Source organism: Mesocricetus auratus, unplaced genomic scaffold (assembly GCF_017639785.1).
Source record: "Mesocricetus auratus isolate SY011 unplaced genomic scaffold, BCM_Maur_2.0 Super-Scaffold_4256, whole genome shotgun sequence".
Lineage (NCBI taxonomy): Eukaryota > Metazoa > Chordata > Mammalia > Rodentia > Cricetidae > Mesocricetus > Mesocricetus auratus.
Window position 1 is genome coordinate 7,031,784 of NW_024429182.1, and position 16,654 is coordinate 7,048,437.

Genomic DNA, 16,654 nt, shown 5'->3' on the forward strand with positions numbered 1-16,654 from the left:
TTTGGTTCCATACTCCACTCAAAATACTAAATAACTCACTCTTCAATGCATCTTTCTCCACCCACATTTGATCGGAAGTGATGAAGGACTCAAGAGGCCCTTTCAACACCCACTGGAATTATCCTTGGTTGCACTGTTGATTCTACTAAGTACGTCCTACATTTCCATATTGCCACAGGTCACACTCCTGGCCAGCTTCCCCGGGCTATAATGCCAAGCTCTCCTCTCCTTCAGCTTCCCATGAACTGTCCCTATTCTCTTTTAAGCCTCATCCACTCTCTTCAGGGTCTGGGTGGCATGCAAACTCAATGTACTCTGCATGGAGTTTTGGTTATGGTGATTTCCTACATCTGGATAACAAATTGTGGCCTACTTATTTTGGGTAATGGGGTAATGTGACGGCTCAAATAAGAAATGCCTCCACTGGCTCTGACATTTGAATATCTAGAGCCTCTTGAAGAGGAGATGGAGCTTTCAGGGAGTGGAGACTTGCTAGAGGAAATACATCGCTGGGGGAGGGGGAGGGCTTTGAAGGTGTACAGGCTCCCATTTCCTCTCTCTCCTTCCTGTATTGAGGGTTTACAGGCTCCCATTCCACTCTCCCTACTTCCTGTACATAGATGAAATCTGATCTTTCAGCTTCCTCTTCCTGTCAAAGCACCTGCTAGCTGAAGCCATTCCTTGCCACCGTGAGTTGAATGATCCTTATCCCTCTGGAAGTGTAAAACAAGTAACTCTTTATTCCATAGTTGCTTTTGATCATGGTATTTCATTATAGCAACCAACAGTAACAAATCATCCCTGAGTACGGTGGTGTAACACTATTTTCATGCTCGTGGGTACTGTGGGTCAGAACTGAAGAATGGTAGTGAAGCTGCCCCTGTGCAGCTGCCTTAGAAGACTCAGATTTGAGAATGCTCCTTCACACTCACTGAAACGGAGAGCAGGCTGGATGGTGGCATTAGCATGGAAGAAACCGGGCATCTCCTGCATTATATAGTCTCAGAGTTCCCAGGACTCGAGGAGCAAGACTTTCCGAAGTCTAGAATCTTCTATGACCTAGCCTTGGAAGTCGCTCAGCTGCACTTTCTGACGCATCCTATTGTTAGAGTAGGCACAAGTATGCACGGATTTGTGAAGGAACACAGACCCCAGTTCTCAATGGAGGCATGGTGAATGAAGAATGAGGAACACACAATAGGCGGCATTTATTGCTGATGTCGTCAGCTGAAGTTGCTGGGACAAAAAGACTTCCTGAATAGTTTTTGAAAAGTGGAAAGTTCATTATCAGTCGTATGAAGAGATATAAGAACAAATCTTAAGACTCAAAAGATCAAAACAAATCTTAATCACAATGGAGGAGAAGAGTGTTTCCAAGAAACAAACAGCTGTAGGAAGTAGGGGACCAGAAGGTGAACAACTCATGAGACTAGAGAGGGAGAGAGAATGAGAATCACAAGGGGCCCGGGTGGAAGGGAAACTAGGAAGGAGTGAGAGTCACTCACATACACAAACTAGCAAAAGATAAAGTCTATTTAACTAGTTGTCTCTGTGTGTGGCTCTACATAGGGAAAATTTCACTCTACCCATCCTAGAGAAACAAAGACTTTTCTAAGAGTTAAGTGAGTAACTGAAAGAAATAAGCCTGTTATTGTTTTGTTAGTTATATTGTATTGCTGTGATAAAATACCAGACAGACACAATCTAGGGGAAGATGGACTGTTTTGGCTCACAGACATCTGTCTACCACAGCAGACAGAATGTGGCATAGTTCATAGCAGCAGGAGACTCCTCACACCACTATGTACAGAAGAGGAAAGAAGCCAAAACTAGGGATGAGGCTCTAACCTTCAAAGGCTCAACCTAGTTCCCTGTGTCTTTCAGGAAGACTTCACAACCTACAGTCTCCCAAATCCCACTCCCGTTTAGAGACTGTGAGACCAGAACATGACCCTGCAGAGGTTTTTTTTTAACTCAACACCTGTGCTACAAGTACTACACTGAGAATTGAGTAACCTACATTCTAATCACTCTGTGTTCTGATATGGGCAAGAATACAAGAAAGGAATAAATTATCTAAGATGACCCAAAGACTTTCTTACACCAAAGACCCCTATTCCTTGAACGTGCAGTGCATCTGCCTCCTCCTGTAACCCATTAGAAGACTTCCCAATAATATCAATTCCTGCTTTTCAGTCAGCTAATAAGGTTTTTGATAAAATGTTTATTAAGCCACGCATGCATTTTACCCCTTTACAATACATTGTTCACAAAGATGCATATACCACAAAACAATGCACTTCAAAAATATTTCCACTGCAAAAATAGACAGGTAGACCAATGCAATCAAATTTAAGACACTTATATTAACCCATACACATATAAAAACCTGATCTTTGACAAAGAAGCTAAAATTATACAATGGGAAAAAAGAAAGAATCTTCAACAAATGGTGCTGGCATAACTGGATGCTGACATGTAGAAGACTGCAGATAGATCATGTCTATCACCATGCACAAACTTAAGTCCAAATGGATCAAAGGCCTCAACATAAATCCAGCCACACCGAACCATTCAAGGAGGTGCCCTTGAATGAATGGGTACAGGAGACCACTTCCTGAACATAACTCCAGTAGCACAGACACTGAGACCGACAATAAATGTGACCTCCTGAAACTGAGGAGTTTCTGTAAGGATATAGTCAGCAAGACAAAAAAAATGCAGCCCACAGAATGGGAAAAGATATTCACTAACTCCACATCTCCAAAATTTACAAAGAACTCAAGAAGAAAGTCGCCAAAATATCAAAGGATCCAATTAAAAAGTGGGGTACTGATGGGAAAGTACTGTGTATATGTCAATAAAGTACTGTTGGCCAATAGGGAATCAAGACAGGTGGGATTCTGGGAAAGAGAAAAACAGGGAGTCACAATGTAGCCTCCAGAGGAGTAAAAGGTCCGGACCCTTTCTCTGGTAAGAGAAATATTTAGATTAACAATTATGGGTTAGACAGTAAGAAACAAGCAAACGGGCAACAGCTTCATAATTAATAAAGCCTCCTGTGTGTTCATTTGGGACTGATGCGTCTCTGGAGTCAGGATGGCAGGAAGGCCTCTCTCTATATATGGTTGTCAGGAGTGGGATTGAATTTCCATATAGAATGACAAAAGCTTTAAAGGAATTTTAAAAAGAAAAGAACAGAGACAAGCACGACTTTTGGTAGCAGCATTTTTCTCAGGTGGGCTCTGTTTTGCTAGAGACAAGCAGAGACTCAACATGGCTTGCTTAAGGGAGTCCTCCTGACTCAGCATAAAAAAAAACCAGCAAGGTTCTTTTAAGAGGCTCTGCTAACAATTAAAAGGTGTGTACATACAGCTGGAAGTGGCAATGACCACATCTCCAAGCCAGCAGCTTTTGCTGGATGTCAGCATAGACTGAGGCAGTGAGCTGGAGGCAAACTTATGCCTGCCATCTTGGAAAAACTGCAGTTTAAACAGCCATGGTTTTTAGCAGATAACACATGTGGCCAAAAAAACATAAAGATTTACAGATAACTCAGATTCAGATGAAGAAAAACCTCTAAAGGTTTACAGTGTGTTTAGAAATATGTGTAGGCTTGAGAGAGAAAAAGAAACGGCACAGTGGTAAATAAATAGAGAAGCCGGCTGTGGTGGTGCAGGCTGGTACGATTTGCTCCAGAGGCAGAGGCAGGCAGATTTCCAAAGAGAAACCCTGTCTCAGAAAAATAAATAAATAAATAAAGTAAAAGAAATAGAGTAATAATAATAGATAAATAAATAAACGAGGTAAAGATGGAAAATACACAGAGAGTCTGGATACGGTATGCTATTGTGTTTTTCAGTTTTTTAATTACTAAAGAAGGGAAAACTGTTAAAGTATACTTGATAATAAATGCTGCTGAATTAATCCAACTTATATATTTCAAAAATGCTTTGACCTCTAACTTTAAATACAAGGACTGGTCACTTGGGAAAAGAGTTTTTGTTTATGTTTCCACAGAAAATGGAAAGCTGTGCATTCCTTCCAGGCTTCTGTGGTTTGATGAACCAAGACCCCCGGAAGCAGTGGCCCAAGTGATTCAACATCTAAAACAACTAAGATGATGCAGCTTTACAGACCACAAAAATAAGGACTTATACACGTTTCTGAGTTTTGTCATGATCCCCATGGTATGAACAGCGCTCCCATCCAGCAGGGGCAACATCCAAATTCCCATATTGTTTTCATTTAAATGGGGTTGCTTATAATTGGTTAATGATCATAACGAATCTCTTTTTAATGGGAAAAGGGGAATTATGGTATGGCAATGAATACTTGGTATGGATATGGGTTTTCATTTTATTGATACAAATTCAAAGTCAATTTTGTGATGCATATATTTCTCCTCTTGATTAAGTATTGTGTTTATACTGATCTCTTAAAATGCAATACATAATAAAATACAAATTATAGATAGTTACCTATAATAGTCAGAACTTATAGTTAGGTTAGTTAGGTTTTCTATATATACAGAGATATTTAAGATAGATAGTCTTCAAACTTTTCAAAGACCTTCAGAAAATGGCATTTTAAATAGTTTAGGGTTTCTTGACAATGAGAAATGTCTGTTCCTGGCACATCAATTACATCTGAGAGGAAGACAGGCATCAAAGAAACTTGTTATGGAGTTTGCTTCCAACATGGCAAGATTAGCCATTTGGGCAAGAAACTGCTCTTGCCTGGACTTCTTGACTGTTGCTGTATAAACTGGACATGCAGGACCCACAGGAAAGTGACTGCTGAATTCAAACAGTCCTTCAGGATTCCTGCTTCATGGAAGAGTCTATGAGACTTTCTACAGGACACAGAAAAATGAATGACAGACTGCCATTGTAGATGGACAGTTTGAAATTTCCTGCTTTGCTGAGAAGTCTTCCAGACACACTGTGGCCTATGGGTTGAAGATGGATGCCCCAACGTTACAAAGGAACTTCAGGTGACTGTCCAGGCAGCGAGATGTCTCTGTCAATTCTAGGGTTTACATATTCTCTGTCAATCCTAGTGTTTATATATTTTCTTTCTGTGGTCTTTGATAGAGTTGAAGGCAGATAGTTATAATAATAGTTTTCCTTAGTTATGATAAAAGATAAGCTACATATAAGACTTTAGACTCACAAAAATAGGATAGATGATATTGTCTTTAAATCTTACTAAATGTTAATGAACAAAATATTGTAACTATGTTCTTACTTGATAACTGTTCTGTTATATATAATTTGACTATGTTAAAGTTAAAACCTTTCTTTTTATTTAGACAGAAAAGAGGAGATGATGGGGAAGTCCTGTGTATATGTCAGTAAAGCACTGTTGCCTAATAGGGAAGCAAGACAGGTGGGACTAGGAGTCAAGGAGGATTCTGGTAAAGAGAAACACAGGGAGTCATGATGTAGCCTCCTGAGGAGTAAAAGGTCCGGACCCTTTCTCTGGTAAGAGAAATACTTAGATTAACAATTATGAGTTAAATACTTAAGTCAGACATAGCCAGTAAGAAACAAGCAAACATCCAACAGCTTCATAATTAATATAGTGTCTTGTGTCTTATTTGGGGACTACAACTGTGGCAGGGCCCCCGAGGATAGCGGGGCAGGCTGCATTCTACAGGGTACAGAACTGCATAGAGAATTCTCAATAGAGGAATCTAAAATGGCTGAGAGACACTTAAGAAAGTGGTCAACATCCCTAGCCAAAAGAGAAATGCAAATCAAACAAACTCTGAGATACCATCTTACTCCTGTCAGAATGGTAAAAATCAAAAACACCAATGACATCTTATGCTGGAGAGGTTGTGGAGAAAGGGGAGCACTTCTCCACTGCTGGTGGGAGTGCCAACTCATACAGTCACTTTGGAAATCACTATGGAGACTCCCCAGTGAAATGGGAATCAGTCTACCACAAGATCCTGCAATTCCACTCTTAGGCATATACCCAAAAGATGTACATTCATACAACAAGGATGTCTGTTCCACTATGTTCATAGCAGCATTATTTATAATATCCAGAACCTGGAAGCCACCTAGATGCCCCTCAACTGAAGAGTGGATAGAGAAATGTGGTACATTTACTCAATGGAGTACTATTCAGAAACAAACAAACAAACAATGGAATCTTGAAATTTGCAGGCAAATGGATAAAACTACAAGAAACCATCCTGAGTGAGGTAACCAGTCACAAAAAGACAAACACGGATTTGTCATATATTGATTTTAGACATGGGTCAGGACAGTGCCAGCCTACAATCCCACTACCAAAGAGTCTGGGAAGCAGGAAGAACCCTAAGAGAGATATACATGGTACCCCAGAGGAGGGGAATGAGGCAAGATCTCCTGAGCAGATTGGAGTCATGTGAGGTAGGTGAGAGGGAGCTGGAATCAAGAGAGGGGGAGAAGAGGAGGGGAGAAGAGGACATGGGGGATAAGGAAGGTTGAGTCAGGGGAAGAATAGAGGAGAACAGGATGAGAGATATCATAATAAAGGGAGTCATTGTAGGTTTGATGAGAGATCTGGCACTAGTGAGATTTCCAGATATCTACAAGGATGACACCAATTAGCAAACTAAGCAATAGTAGAGAAACTACCTTAAATGCCCATCCCTGATAATGAGTTTGATGACTACCTTACATGCCATCCTAGAACCTTTATCCATTGACTAATGGAAGTAGGGGCAGATACCCACAGCTAAACACTGAACTGAAATCCTAGAACCCAGTGACAGAGAGGGAGGACTAATGAGCAAAGGGGTCAAGACCAGGCTGATGAAACCCACAGAGACAGCTGACCTGAACAAGGGGAAGCTCTTGGACTCCTGACTAATGGCTGAGAGGCCAGCATGGGACTGATGCAGACCCCCTGAATGTGGGTGTCAGTGAGGAGGCCTAGGTAATTTATGGGGATTTGGGTAGTCGATGAGAATTCATCCCTGGCATACAAATGGAATTTGGGTGCCCATCCCACAATGAGTGATGCTCTCTCAGGCCCTGCCCTGGACAAAATGACAGACTCTGGAGATCCCCCATGGAGGGCCTCACCCTCCCTGGGGAATGGAGTGGGGGTTGGGTGGGGGGCTGGGGGAGCTGTTGGGGGGAGGAGAAGAGGGACGGGGAGCTGGGATTGACATGTGAAGCCAGCTTGTTTCTAATTTAAATTAAAAAATATTTCCACTGGACCAAGAGGACAAATAGTCTGAAATGTGGTGCTGTATGTTGGAGAGTCAAATGTGTTCTTGTTCTCTTGTTATTCTGGAAATACGTTCAACTCCCATCTCTCATACTCTGGTACAAATGAGCAGAGGATAGATGGGAAGATATGCAAGGTGAACACAAATGCCCAGGAAGCATGTTAGATACTAAAGAAAAAAGAGACCTTGAGAAGTGGCATTCACAAAGTAATTAATGGGAGAGTTCTTTTCTACTTCTGCCCATTCTCAGCTTTATGCAGTGAAAATTTATTATTCAAATATAGACAAAAACTTTCATGATTGACAGATTTTCCCCTTCAACCTTTTTTGTCAAACATGTTTAAAGCCACAGAAGGAATGGTGGCAAGACACGTGTGAGCAGCAGCTGTAGGCAACTGACACCCAAGAGGTCCACAGTACGGTCAGGCAGCTATCTGAGCCTCTGGTGTCACTAGTTGACACTGTTCTTCTCTTTTACAACTCAAGTACCTGGCAAGCAGTAAGCCTCCTTGTGACAAGATCCATGGCTTTACTGCAATAAAATATTATAGAAGTATAATACTCTAGAAAAGCAAATCTACAACATCTCAACCAAAGCCCCCACAGCGCCCCCCCAAATTCTCCACTAAAACAGGGGTACTCTGCTCTTAGACTCATAAGCCAATGCTGACTGTCTCCCCTGCTAGCTGCCTTAGGATCACGGTCAGCATGTTGCTTCCTGACCCAAGGTAAGAAAATTATTTGTACTCTGGCTAAAACTCTCCAGTTTTTCTCTACTCCCTCAGTCGGTTCATGACTGATGTGGTATCTGGCACCTCAAGGTAATATCAGTGTGAGGTCTTTGGTGATATGGCATCGACATGACAGGAAGTTCAGGAATAGTGAAGTGTGTAGTCCTAAGACTGTTAGGGTCTGACTCTGCTGGCCGTTGGGTAAGTCAATGTGCTAGTCAATATCCTTCTCTCTCTGAAATGTATATCAAAGCATCCCCTATTTCACAAGGACACTGGTGCCTATGAACCCACTATTTCACAAGGACACTGGTGCCTATGAACCCACTATTTCACAAGGACACTGGTGCCTATGAACCCACTATTTCACAAGGACACTGGTGCCTATGAACCCACTATTTCACAAGGACACTGGTGCCTATGAACCCACTGGTTCAAGAACAAAGAAACTCTCCAATATGGCATGATGAGCATTTCTTCCGAAGGAGCCCTAAAGCAGAGCATCAGACATATTAAATTCCAGCTGCATCCCATGATAAGCACAAATAAGTAAAAATTTTGAAGTTGGTTTCTTATAATCTTGCCTGTAAGTTCTGGTTACAAGTCACTTTCTAATTGACTGTAGTTTCTTGGTGGTTATTATACGTACGCAGGAATTCGTGGGAAGTGGGAGGAAAATCTAGCCTACAAATTGTTTTCAAATATAATGAAAGTTTTATGAAGACTAAACTTAATAATGGATGGAGTCAGCATGTTATGTTTGGTAGACAACTTCGACTTTGCACTTCTCTGTTCATCTCTTGGAACCAGCCCAGGTTTTCAGGATCCACACATTTCTTTCAGCTCCAGAAAAATCATTTCACCCCCAGATATTACGCTCAGCAAGACTAGAGTGGATAAGCTACTAGGCATCCAAAGAGTGGCCCCAGAGACGCGGCAGAACATCACTCCATGGGGACCTCAGACCTCACTCCACACCTACCGAACTGAAATTTCTGGCTCTATAGCCCAGCAATTCTCATTTTAATATGTTTCTCAGATTCTCTAGGAGATGGTTTGCATAGACACATTTGGGAACCAATGATCAGCCCCCCCAAACAGAAAAGTTAGGGAGGGTTGAAAAAGGTTCACAGGAATCTTGGGTACCCTGCAATCCTAACCCTTTGAAGGCAAAGAGCAGGGCAAGGGGGTAAGGGCAACTTCTGCGCCATGATGGAATATGAACTTCATTTTTTGTAGAAAAAGCATAAGCTATCGTCATGCTGCATTCAGCTCCCAGATGAGTTGAGTTCCTTTTTTTTTTCAACTGGGGATGAATAATTTATAATTCCATTGTGTTAAAAACCGAAATAATAAGCCTGTCTGTTGAAGTAGGGCTGAGGCTCAGGCTCTGAGGACATACTCATAAATCTGTAAGTGCTTTTCTAACTAGCTGAGGACTGTTTATGAAGTGGGTTTGGAGAAGCATGAGGAGAAATGTGATCTGAAGGGTGTTTGCACTAGAATTTTTAAGACCTGGGAAATGCAGATTCCTGGACATTGCTCCAAAACCACTTTGAAAACCAAAATGTCAGTAAATAGAGGCAGAGGAGCGCCCCTTTAATAAGAGCCCAGCTGACTCCAGGGTAAGTACAAAGATGAGAAGCACAGATCCAAGGGTTGACGGACAGCCCTGCCTTGTGTGCACCTAAGATGAGTCCTGACAATGGATTTCCACCCCGAGTCATCATCCCTATGCACTGGAAACCAAACCTATCCTCCAGGCCACACACATAACCATAAGGGAAAGTCATCCCTGCTCCCTTCCAGAACACTCTGAAGGGACAGCTGGTCTTACAGAGGCAGGATCTGATGATGGTAAACATTGTCAACTTGGCAGGATCCAGAATCAATCACCAGGATGCAGCCTCTGGGCCTGCTTGTGAGGAATGTTCTAGCTTGGTTAACAGAGGTGAGAAGATCTCCGGTAGCTCTGTTACTACCATTTCATGGACTGAAGTCCTACGCTGAGTGAAAAGCACAGAGTGAGCTAAGGGCATCTGCCTCCCTGCCTCCTGATTGCACACGCAATGAGTCAGCTGCTTCAAACTCCTGCAACCTTGATGTCTCCATCATAATGGACTGTACTCTCAAACTGCTAGCCAGCATAAACCTTCTTCCCCTTAAGTGGCTTTTTCTGTGTTGTTTAGTCACTGGGATGAAACAGAAGTAACTAATGCACTGTGGGGGGAAAAATGCTCAAATATCCTGTAAAGGACCACACTCCCTTTCCAAGATTCTTCCCAACATTTTAGGCTGCCTTCACTCTCGGACTGTCCAGAGTTTGGTTGCTGACTAAGTTGACTTCATCTTAGATCACTTCTACAAGTGAAGCAACTTTCTCCTCATTGGTCAACTTGTCAGTCATGAATGATGAGAAAGCTGCCCTAAATGTTTATCCTGCCTATGTAGGAGTTTAGTGGACTCAGAGACTTGCTTTATATTGGAAGTTTGCATGCTATCTTTCATAGGGAAGGCACTATGGGAGCCTTAAACTATTGTCCCTGAAGACAATACAGAATTGGGAGATATTCTTTGAGCCATATATTATTGCCATATAAAAAGCCACAGCTTTTGACACTTAGATGCAGATGGGGCAGGGAAGGTCTACAAAGAAGAGAGAGGAGAGCCCATCGGAGAGCATAGCCTTTGCAGCCACAAGGAAGTATCCAGCTTTAGGTCCTCTGCTGGAACTGAGCCATTCCTGGAACACGTGATGCCATTCATTCTAAGGAGAAAAGAAAGAAAAGATCTCTTTAGAGTCTGCTATTCTCTCCACAATACTTTTGGTAACATACTCAAAACTTAAAGGCTTCGCTGGAGAAGGCCACAGTGAAACTTCCTCAGTGACCCAAACAGCTAAGGTCCCTTGTACCTGCAAAGGCGGGTGGCATGCTCACATACCTCCAGCAGCCATGAAGGAAAGTCCCCCTCTCCCTCCCAGAACTGCTCAGTCCTGACTTTCCCTCAGTGAGATCACCGTCTCCAATAGTCTAACATCTCAAATGCCACCTTGTCCTGCCTTACTTTGACTCTCATTGATACGGCGTGAAGTCTCCTGAGAAGGGAGTCTCAACTGAAGGATTTCTCAGGTCCCCGGGACCTGTGACTCGCCTGTGGAAAGTTGTCTTGATTGTTAACTAATATAGGAGGGACCACCCCACAGTGAGCACCACCATTCCCCCAGAAAGCCGGTCTTGGTCTATATAAGAAAACTAGCTGAACACACATCTGTGAGTGAGCTATTAAACAGCATCCCTTCATGATTTCTGCTTCAAGTTCCTGCTTGAGTTCCTGCCCTATTTTCCTCAGTGACAGACTGTAACCTGAGTGCTAAAATAAGCAACTCTTCCCTTCAGTTGTTTTGGGTCATGGCATTTGTCACAGCAAAAAAAGTGACACTAAAATACGTCTCCCATGTAGAACCCAGCACCCTGCTTTCATTACAGTGAATCCCTCCAGCACTCCCTCCTGTTCTGCAAGGTCCAAGCAAAGCCACCAACTACACATGGAGGTGACAGGCATGTGGCCTAAGAGGAAGGGCCAAGAGCCATGGCTCTGTGGAACAGCCTGTGTACACTGTGAACATGTGTTACTCTTATCCGCTAATAAAGAGCTGACTGGTCTACGGCTGGGCAGGAAGAGACTGGATGGGGGAGCCAGCCTAAGAGGATGCTGGGAAGAAGATGGGTAGAGCCTCAGGAGCCTCAAGCCAGAGGCAAAGAAAGCAGGGCACGTAGGAGATGAGGTAACAAGCCATAAGCCTTGGGGAAGCACACAAATTAATAGAAATTGGTTAACTTAAGTTATAAAAGCTGGTAATAAAATAAGCCTAAGCTATTGGCTAAGCATTTATAAATAAAACAAAGTCTCTGTGTGGTTATATGGGAGCGGCTGATGAGCAGAAACTTCTGCCTACACAATGGAGTAGAGACTGAATCAGGGAAGCTATTCCTGAGCAGTTATCCTGTGGCCAGTGATCCGTAGACCTCACCTTAGACTTATCCTATAATTTCTGAGCTCACTAGACTCTAAGGACTCCATGTTCTCCAGCTTACATGAGGAAAATGGCGTTAAGGAGTCTGGATAATCTGCTCAAGGTTAGAATGCAGTTAGAATGAGGCATGGCTGAACTTGAATGCAGGCCCAGATCCCTCGAGGCTATGATTTTCTGCCCTCCAGAGTCCAGCCTTAAGAAGGATATGAAAATCTGATTCAAGAAACATTTTGTGAAAAGAATTTCTACTCTATAAGATTTGGTTAGAAAATAAAATGGGAAGTTCTACTAGGTTTAAGGACTTTATCAAACCCCATCGTTCCCTTAAGGCTCAGGGATCTAGGCAGAAGAGGAGGTAGAAGCATTTTAAGAGCCAAAGGTAGTGGATGACTCCAGGGAAAAAGTGCCTTCCGGGCCCAGGAGGACCAGCACACATAAACCCATGAAGAGTGTTGCAGCATGTACAAGACCTGGCAAGACTGAACCAGGCAAAACTCCACCATTGAGATGGCGAAGTGGACACAAAATTCCACCATCAATCAAGAAGCTATTTATAATTGATACCTGCTATAAAAGGGGGAATTATTTTTCTTCAAAGAATCACTGGATATATCAGCCACAGTTCAGAGCAGGGCCCATGCCCAGGGATATCTGGCCGACACAAAACATGACCATGTTTTCTCACGTACTTTTGTTTTTGTATTTTTTTGTTTGGGTTTGGGGGGGTGTTATTGTTGTTTAGCTTGTCTGTTTTGGTTTTGGAATTCTTTGTTGTTGTTGCTTAGGCTGTTTTTTATAGAAAGAGGGAAGCTGGGAAGTAGTGGCACACACCTTTAATCCCAGCACTTGGGAGGCACAGGCAGGAGGATCTCTATGAGTTCAAGACCAGCCTGGTCTGCAAGAGTTAGTTCCAGGACAGGCTCAAAAAAAAAAAAGTCTGGCATCTCCTGGCCTGGGGACTGCAGCCAGGTGGACATGCCAGAAGTCAAGGAACCAGGAGCCTTCTGAGGGTGCTGGTCTACTCCTGCCCCCACTCAGTGCAGAGGAGGAGTGCCTCATACCCACCTGCACCCACCTTGAGACCCATCAGCGCATTGGACCTGCTTCCACCCACCAGAAGAGAACCTTGGACCCGTACCTACAAGGAAAGGAAGAAACCCCACCTGTACCCACTGGAAGACTACAATATAGGAACACATTCAACAACAGAAAAACCAATGTGACACCAACCAGAGTCTAGGGACTCTACATCAGCAAGACCTGAATATCTCAACACAGATGAAGCAGAAGAGAATGACAGTAAAAACAACTTCATGAGGATGATAGAGACCCTAAAAGAAGAAATGAGAAAATCCTTTAAAGAAATGAAAGAAAAGACAACCCAAAAATTGCAAGAAACAATTCAAACAGTGCAAGGTTTGAAGGCTGAAATAGAGGCAATTAAAAAATCTCAGTCTGAAGGGATTCTGGAACTAGAAGAGGTGAGTAAATGATCAGGAACTACAGATTCAAGCATAACCAACAGAATACAAGATATGGAAGAGACAATCTCAGGTGTTGAAGATTCACTAGGAGAAATAGATACATCCACCAAAGAAAATCTTTTTTTTTTAACTTTTAATAGTTCTTTTTTTATTTTTTATTTTTCTTTTTAAATTAGAAACAAGGTTGCTTCACATGTCAATCCCTGATCCCTCTCCTTTTCCCTCCCCTCCTCCCACACCCTCCCACCAATCCCCCCCAACACCCCCTCATTTCCCCAGGGAAGGTGAAGCCCTCCATGGTGGATCTCTATAGTCTGTTATTTCACCCAGGGAAGGCCTAGACCCTCACCCAAGAGTCTAGGGTGAGAGTGCCTCTCTCATTGATGGATGGGCACCCAATATCCATTTGTATGCCAGGGATAAATATACTACCCGAGGCCCAATAGATTGCCTAGGCCTCCTCACTGACACCTACATTCAGGGGGGTCTTGATCAATCAGTCTGGGATTCAAGAGCTAACCCTTGTCAGGTCAGCTGTTTCTGGGGTTAAAGCAGCCCAGTCTTAACCCCTTTGCTCATCAGTCCTCCCTGTCTGTCACTGGGTTCTGTGAGTTCAGCTCAGAGTTTAGCTGTGGGAGTCTGCCTCTGCCTCCATCAGCCATTGGATGAAGGTACTGTTCCTCCAGACTCTCTGGCCATGGGACTGTAGACTGGCACTCCCCAGATCTATGTCTAAACTCCATATATGAGAGAGTACATACCATGTTTGTGTTTTGTGACTGATTACCTCGCTCAGGATGGATTCTTCTAGTGCCATCCAATTGCCTGCAAATTTCAGGATTCCATTGTTTTTTTCCGCTGAATACTACTCCATTGTGTAAATGTACCACATTTTCTCTATCCACTCTTCAGTTGAGGGGCATCTAGGTTGCTTTCAAGTTCTGGCTATCACAAATAATGCTGCTATGAACATAATGGAACAGACATCCATGTTGTATGAATGTGCATCTTTTGGATATATGCCTAACAGTGGAATTGCTGAGTCTTGTGGTAGGCTTATTCCCATTTTCCTGAGGAATCTCCATACTGATTTCCAAAGTGGCTGTATGAGTTGGCACTCCCACCAGCAGTGGAGGAGTGTTCCCCTTTCTCCACAACTTCTACAGTATAAACTGTCATTGGTGTTTTTGATTTTAGCCATTCTTACAGGAGTAAGATGATATCTCAGAGTTGTTTGATTTGCATTTTCCTAATGGCTAAGGATGTTGAACACTTTAAGTGTCTCCTAGCCATTTTAGATACCTCTATTGAGAATTCTCTATTTAGTTCTGTACCCCACTTTTTAGTTGGATTCTTTGGTGTTTTGGAGACTTGCTTCTTGAGTTCTTTGTAAATGTTTAAGATCAGCCCTGTGTCAGATGTGGGGTTAGTGAGTACCTTTTCCCATTCTGTGGGCTGCGGTTTTGTCTTGTTTACTGTGTCCTTTGTCTTACAGAAGCTTCTCGGTTTCAGGAGGTCCCATGTATTAATTGTTGACCTCACTGTTACATTCAGGAAAAAGTCTCCTGTACCAATACTTTCTCTTCTAAGTGTTTCAGTGTGGCTGGATTTATGTTGAAGTCTTTGATCCATTTGAACTTAAATTTTGTGCATGGCAATAGACATGGATCTATCCACATTCTTCTACATGCCAACATCCAGTTATGCCAGCACCATTTGTTGAAGATGCTTTCTTTTTTCCATCGTATATTTTTAGCTTCTTTGTTGAACATCAGATGGTCATACATGTATGGGTGTTCACTTCTATTCTATTGGTCTACCTGTCTCTTTTTGTACCAATACCAAGCTGTTTTCAGGACTACAGCTCTATAATAGAGCTTGAAGTCAGGGATGGTGATGCCTCCAGATGTTGCTTGGTTGAATAAGGTTGTTTGGCCAAAGAAAATCTTAAGTCGAACATATCCATAACACAAAATATCCAAGAAATATGGGACACTGTGAAAAGGTCAAATCTAAGAATAATAGAGATAGAAGAAGGGGAAGAAACCCAAATCAAAGATGCAGAAAACATATTCAACAAAATCATAGAAGAAAACATTTCCAACCTAAAGAAAGACATGCCAATGAAAGTACAAGAAGCCTACAGAACACCAAATAGAGTAGACCACAAGAAAAATCCCCTGCCACATAATAATCAAAACCCAAAACATACATAATGAAGAAAGGATATTAAGAGCAGCAAAGGAGGGGCTGGAGAGATGGCTCAGAGGTTAAGAGTGCTGACTGCTCTTCCAGGGGTCCTGAGTTCAATTCCCAGCAACCACATGGTGGCTCACAACCATCTACAATCTGGTGCCCTCTTCTGGCATGTAGAACAGTGTATATGTAATAAATAAACTTTAAAAAAAAAGAGCAGCAAAGGAAAAAGACCAAGTAACATACAAAAGGAAACCTATCAGAATCACACCTGACTTCTCCATGGAAACTATGAAAGCCAGAAAGTCTGGGATAGATATTCTATAAACACTAAGAGACCAAGGATTCCAGCCCAGACCAGCAAAGCTTTCAATCACTATAGATGGAGAAAACAAGATATTCGACAACAAAACCAGATTTAAACAATACATTTCCACAAATAGAGCCCTATAGAAAGTACTGGAAGGAAAACATCAACCTAAGGAAGATAACTACACTCACAAATCTTAGACAATAGATAATCCCACTTTACCAAAAGCCACAAACAATAAAACCACCACCAACAAATCAAAAACAAACAAGAATTAACACTCAATGGTCCTTAATCTCCCTCAATATTAATGGTCTTACTTTGCCTATAAAAAGATACAGGCTAACAGAATGGATACAAAGACAGAATCCATCCTGCTGCTGCATACAAGAAACATGCCTCAACTTCAAAGACAGACATTACCTCAGAGTAAAGGAGTGGGATAACATTTTTCCAATCAAATGGACCCATGATGCAAGCTGGTGTAGCTATCCTAGTATGGAACAAATTAGATTTCAAACTAAAATCAATCAAAAGATATAAGGAAGGTCATTTCATATTCACCACAGGAAAAACCCATCAGGAAGAAGTCTCAATTCTGAACATCTATGCCCCAAATACAAAGGCACCCATGTTCCTAAAAGAAACATTACTAAAACTCAA